The 6,026-nt window shown below is 56.5% G+C and overlaps 1 protein-coding gene across 1 annotated transcript in view; it reads right to left on the bottom strand.

Moving 5' to 3' along the window:
- Nucleotides 1-5,538: 5,538 nt before the first annotated feature.
- Nucleotides 5,539-6,026, bottom strand: part of NCOA1 (nuclear receptor coactivator 1) — a 200,161-nt gene continuing 199,673 nt past the window's right edge. Inside the window, exon 22 of the transcript XR_002101533.1 lies at nucleotides 5,539-5,551. The gene's annotated coding sequence lies outside the window, so the exon portion shown is untranslated. The remainder of the gene's footprint in view (nucleotides 5,552-6,026) is intronic.

Genomic DNA, 6,026 nt, shown 5'->3' with positions numbered 1-6,026 from the left:
GGGCGGCATGACTGGCCTCTGCAACGTGGTGCGGCCCCTCCAGGCCGGGCTTGACTGGCTCTGACCCTCCTGCCCGGGCCCTGCATCCCCATCCCCGTGAGCAAAGGGGCAGGGGGAGTGCTGTGCTTTTCCATGACAAAAATCCCAAGATCAAACACCAGAATGTATAGGTACTTAGCGTTTATTTTATTACAGACATACGGCGCTGGCAGGCTTCCACATTACTTCAAAATTGCAAACCTATCAAGACAACATTGCGTTCAACTGAGTCATGCATATATTTCATTTTAATCACGGATTTGGGGGGGTTATCACAAAATTTGCCATTTTTAATAGGAGAATTTGCAATTTTTGATCAGAGAAAACCCGGAATCCAGCGCCCCCCTGCTGGGAAACGAACAGTTACGCGCAGTGCTTACTTCCTATCCGCCCGGAAGCATAATGGGCCCTTCCACAACTAGCACCCTTCCCCGCCAGGCAAATATGGTATCTTCCAGCCCGTTCCTCTCCAAAGGGCCTGCGAGTTCCGCGGTGCTGAGCAATGGTCTCGTCCGCGCCCTCCCCGCACGGAATGGTTCGTCCCCGCTGCGCAAGCGCATTCGCTCTCCGCCCTCCCTTGGCTTCCCCGACGCGCCGCCATCTTGGAAAGGGCTATCGTGCGCGCGGAGGGGTGCCCAGAGCTGTGCCTGATGAAAAAGGCGAGGAAGAACAGCTAAACGCTCGTTTAGGGGGTAAGCGAGACCGCCCGGACACTCGACGAAAAAGAGGGGAGCCGGCTCTGTTGGGAGGACGCCAGCCACTCCGGAACCATGGCGAGAAGGGAGGCAGGCATCTACCTGGTCACCTCGGGGCTTCCTGTGGGGAGCGGGCAGCGCGGCAAAAAGATGGCAGCCGCTTTTCCCGGCATGCCCCGCGTAATATCCTCATTTCCGCCCCCCGAGCTGCTGGGGTGCGGGGGAGGTACTCACAGACAATTACGTCGGAACTGCGTCAGCAGGATGACGTCATCAAGCGCCAGCTTTCCCACCGGGGCAGTTATGCCCCCAATGGACCAGGGGAGGGACCTGAAGCGAGGGAGCCCCCTATTTGGGGGGGGGGGGGCACCTGATTGAGCTCTGATCTTTCCTACAAGGGAGCTGGGTTGGGGAAGGGGGACCCCTTCACACCTCCGCGTGAGGGGAGCCCTGTCCCGCTTCCCGTCTCCCTCGTAGCCGTCAGCCGAGGTCGCTCGTGAAGTAACGAGCGGACGGAGCTGGACGGCCCCGATCTCCCACCGAGGGGCCATGGTGGCAGACCCGGGCGCAGGCCCCTTCTCCGTGGCTGATGCAGCAGTCGCGCATGTGGCCGTTCCTGCCGCTGTCGGAGCAAGGACGCCAGTTTCAGCAGCTGGAGGAGAGGCGACGCGACCTCCCAGGGTCCCGTCCGAGCCTCGTTTCCTGCGATTTCCAGCCAAGGACAATGCTGGACAGCGGAGCCAAGGGGGCAAAAAAACCCCTGTGTGGAGGAGAGTCCCCTTCCCCCCAACCCGTTTCATCCCATGACGTCTTCCCCGCGGAAATGCGAAGCCCCAGTGGATCCAAGGACTCAGCACCAGCCAAGTTTTAAATGACTTTATTTACAATAAACAGTATAATTAAACACTGAAGAAAGGCAGGAAGAGAACAGAAAGCAAGAGTAAGTCAACCTGCTCGAGAAACTTGTAAATGGCCTTGCTTTGTTTATGCCTCTTTTTTTTTTAAATACAGTAAAAAATATCCTAAACAAGAGTCACACAGTTTAAAAGAAAAAAAAAAGCATTTTCTTGAAGACAAAAGTGCTCTCTAAATACCTCGTTGCAGAGGAGAGCAGCTAAACGCGCGATAAAGCAAGTTCCCGTCTCCGGTGTCTCAGAGCAGAGGAAACCTACGGGGGAGGTGCATGTTCGGCTGGTTTCTTTTCAATTAAAAAACAATCTACTTGGCCTTCAGCTTTCTGAAGAAGGCTCTGTCCCAGCGCAATGGTTTTCTAGTCGGATCCAAACCAGAGCAGAGCTTCATTCACTCATAGATATTCAGATACTTAAAAACAACCCTGCAATGTCAGTTGTCCGCCCTACTGGGGGGCAACGACGGAGTAGCCCAAAGCGTTATGAAACCTGGGCTCTGCAGTGTTTTCTAAAGCAACCTCTACACTCTCAGGTGCCTGACTTTCCACACTGGAGCGTCACCCAGGAGCTGCCCCAGTCCTGTGAATCTGGGAAGGAGCGGGCTGGCAGGGCGCGTGGCTTCATGCTTCTCCATCCCCTGAAGCCCCAAGCTGTTCCCCCCGGGTCATGCTAGCTGGGGAGAAGAAGCAGGGACTGGGGGATGGAGAAAGCCCTCCAACTTCCTGGTTCAAAACCATGGTCCGACATCCCTGGAGAGCCTAACACATTCGTGGTGCACTGTGACATTAGCCATAGGCAGCCGTGGGCAGAGCTATGATGTCTACCGAATAGGCCAGGCTCCTCCCTACATCCAGGCTCAACCAGCATCACCACCTTTGCCCCTGTTGAAGCTTTGGATTTGGACATGAGCACAGGGCAGGATGAGCTCCCAGAAAGGCCTGGGGTATTCTGCTTATGCCAGGCCAACCCACAGGGACCGAAGACCCACTCAGCCCTGCCCCAGCTGTCAAACAGGCTGTGAAGCCAATGGCTGGAGCACATGGGGCTGTTACTGTGACACTGTGGCTTGAATGGGTGCAGTGATCCCACACCAGCTGGACAATAAATCTGTCCAGGAGAAACTTCCTGGGCAGAAAAGCCTTTGTGTTTCGAAGCCAAGAGGCTCAGTCCCCCACGGAGAATGGGGACAGGCCGGGCTGGTTCTCTGAGAGCAGGCACTAGCCCACAAGGATGGCATCCGGAGAGTGAGAGCGCCAGGATGGCTGGCCTCCATGCTTATGCCTTGCTAACTCCTGACACTAGTGGCATTACCAGATTACAGAGCAGAGCCCAGCCTCAGTTTAGAGGCCTGCAGAGAGTCACCCGAGGGGACCCCCGGCACCACAACAAAGCTTACAGCTGCGGTTCCCCCAGCCCTGAGTGCTGTGGTGTAGACTGGATTCTGGGGTATTCATTTGCCCATCATGATACCTGCATCCTAGTCTACACTGTCATCTCCACCAACTGAACTTGCTAGGATAAGCAGAGCCTCGGAGCCCAGGTCCAGCTGCTGGCTTCCCCAGTAGGGCTGTGTTTGGAGCTGGCACGGCCCCAGGCCCCTCTGCCTGCCCTTGAGGAGGTGGAAGCGGGTGGCTGGAAAGGGTGTCACTAGCACATGGCGATGGAACTGTTTTCCAGCCAGCAGCAACTGAGGCAGGAAGGGAAGAGAGAAGGACAGCGGCCAACAAGGCTCCTGGGTCCATCTAGGAATGGAAATGTCTCTTTGCAGGTATTACTCCTGAGACTCTGCCTGACAGGTGGTTTGTGACTCCATAAAGAGGAACCTCTGCCCTCAGGGCTGTCGGGACTGTCTGTTCTTGTGTCTGCAGTTGTCCTTCTCGGAGAAGGTTGGCACAAGCACTGAGGACTCCCCAAGCACTTGGCTGGTGGACAACTAGGGTTGTACGTGAGCATGAGTGCGGGTGCAAGCGTGAGGCAGAGAAGGTTTTAACACAACAGCTGCAAACAAAAGCAGTGTCAAACAGGCTAAGTTGAAATCCTTCCTTCTCCTCCAGGAATCTTGTTTCCTTTGCTACAGTCCCTACCATGGCATAGTCCTAAGATTTCCTTGTCTCCCGGGGACCAACCATGTGCAAAACTAACGAGAGGTGGGGAGAGCCATCAGCCTTCCTCCCCTTCCATTTATCACCATTAAGCAGCCAGAAAACACAGAAACCCATTGCTTTCTCAGTTGCCACGAAAAGCCAGGACACAAATTCGCTACTGAATGGGCTTACAACTGCTACACCTCAGCCCGGGATCAGTGCAGGCAGGGGCCAGCCTTGCAGGCTCTGGGGATACTTTTATAAGAGCAGAAGAGATGGTTTGAGAAACCACAGGCAAAAATGATGGAAGCAGCGGCAGTGCCGTTCAGGCGTGAAACTCTCAAACGGAGATCTCTGGGAAGCTGGCCTGAGCTCTTAGGACCCGAAGCCATACGGGTGGCACCAAGGGAAGGACAGACATCAGCCAGCTTTCAGTGCCCTGGAAGTCTCCATGCAAGGAAAGCAGCTCCCTTGGCTCCGGGCCTGCTCACAAGCCCCAGGAGGGGGTCAGTCAGGACCCAGCTTGTGCTGGGGTCTGGCGAGGGCTGTGCATTGACTGCAGCTGCAGGGAAGGAGGTGATTGCCACTGTCACTGCTGAGCACGGTGGGGGGACTTTGAGCTGGTGCGTGAGGGGCATCTGTTGATATGTGGCCTTTGGGCCACGTGGGTGCAAGCCCTCCCCACGGATCACACCCTCCTGCTGCGCAGCAATCCCTGTGCTGGCAGCTTCCCCTGGCTCACAACCCGCTGCCCCCATGGCCCATTCCTGTCCCCGTGCAGGGGCCTGGGGCTCATGTAGTTTCAGCTCCACGATGGTACACAATGCCCCCAAAGCTAAACACTGAGAGGCCTAAATTGGGAGGGAAGCCTGCCGGCTGACGGCCACAAATCCCTGCCCCCAGCAGGGGAGATTGGAGCGTATGATGCCTGGTTTCTTGCTGGTTGATTGGCTGACTGGCGACTGGTTGATTGCTTCCTGCAAGGAGTGGAAGAGGAGACCCTGATCCTTATATTGCTGCCTTTGGGGCAGGAGCTGCACGTTGCAGCTGAGGAACAAGCTGACAAACATTGCTGCACTGTGTGCACCCTCCACATGCGATCTAGAGCAGCATACCGTGTCTAGCCCAGCCCATCCTCTCTGTTCATCCATCTCGTCCAGCGACTGGCATTCATGACTGGGTGTTGTTAGCACGCTCCTCCAGAGGGTCTGCGCCACGGACCCTGAACTCATCAAACCACTCATGCCAGCCCCGCTGGAGATGATGCAGGGAAGGGATGTTGGCATCGAAGACACCACTGAGAACATCTCCCCAGGCCAGCCGGGGCAAAGCTGCACTGGGGAAACTGAGGGTTGGGGATAGCCCTCAGTTCATCACACCTGCCTTGACTCTGCACCACAAAGGGGCTGGGCACAGAGTCTACTACCGACCCGGCTGCTGTTATCGTGCCTGGGTGAAGCTGCTCCCGGCACTATGTGGACTCCACCCAGTACCATCAGTGCTCACAGAACCCAAGGGCTATCCTCCTCCCTCTCCTGCCTTCTCCCCGCTTTGCCCCAGCCAGGGCCCCTGTCTTTGGCTTGGCTAAGCAGGAGGAAGGGAACAACCCTTTTGTGAGCTCTCTGGCTTCACACCTGGGAGAACGGGAAGAATGGTGTGAGCATGAGTGGTCACGTCGTACCCATTCTCCTCTGTTCCACGGCTCTTCCATCCACGGGTCGCTCTACAGCACCCCCAACAAGCAGATGTTGCACTGACTCTGCCGCAGCCTCCACCATCTCTCTCAGAACATCACCAGCCAAGAGACCCTCGACACTGACAACTCCTCACTCCTAGGCTGCCCTGAGTGTGCTGACTGGGTAGGGAGCCACACGTGGGCCATGCTCAGCCCACGGCAGGTAGTGCAGGAGTACAAGGAATTAACTAACGAGTACTGGTAGGGAAACGGAGGCAGGAAGTCAAGCTCCATGTTGGGAAAAGCAGCCTCTACTGGAAGGCGCTGCCATTCCCGGTACCCAGTGAAGCTTGAGGCAGAGCCAGAATTGCCGCAGGGGAGCTCAGGAATCACAGCAGCCAGGCTCAGGGGCCGCTGGAACCATGGGGCCTGGGTGACTTTGGGCTTATGGAGTTTAAGGTGAGAAGGGGCCATCCAGCCCGACTCAGCCTGGTTTGAATCTGGCCTGGGCTTGATGACATCAAGAGGCAGAGTGCAGTCGCTTCCTCTGGGCATCCTCCGGCCCTTGCCTGCCAGCTCGAAGAGCCTCGTCTCCCTGCAGAGGTGCTTGTAGATCCCAGGC

This window comes from Crocodylus porosus, unplaced genomic scaffold (assembly GCF_001723895.1).
Source record: "Crocodylus porosus isolate Cpor-Errol unplaced genomic scaffold, CroPor_comp1, whole genome shotgun sequence".
Taxonomy (NCBI): Eukaryota; Metazoa; Chordata; order Crocodylia; family Crocodylidae; genus Crocodylus; species Crocodylus porosus.
This window is presented reverse-complemented; position numbering and strand designations above follow the sequence as displayed.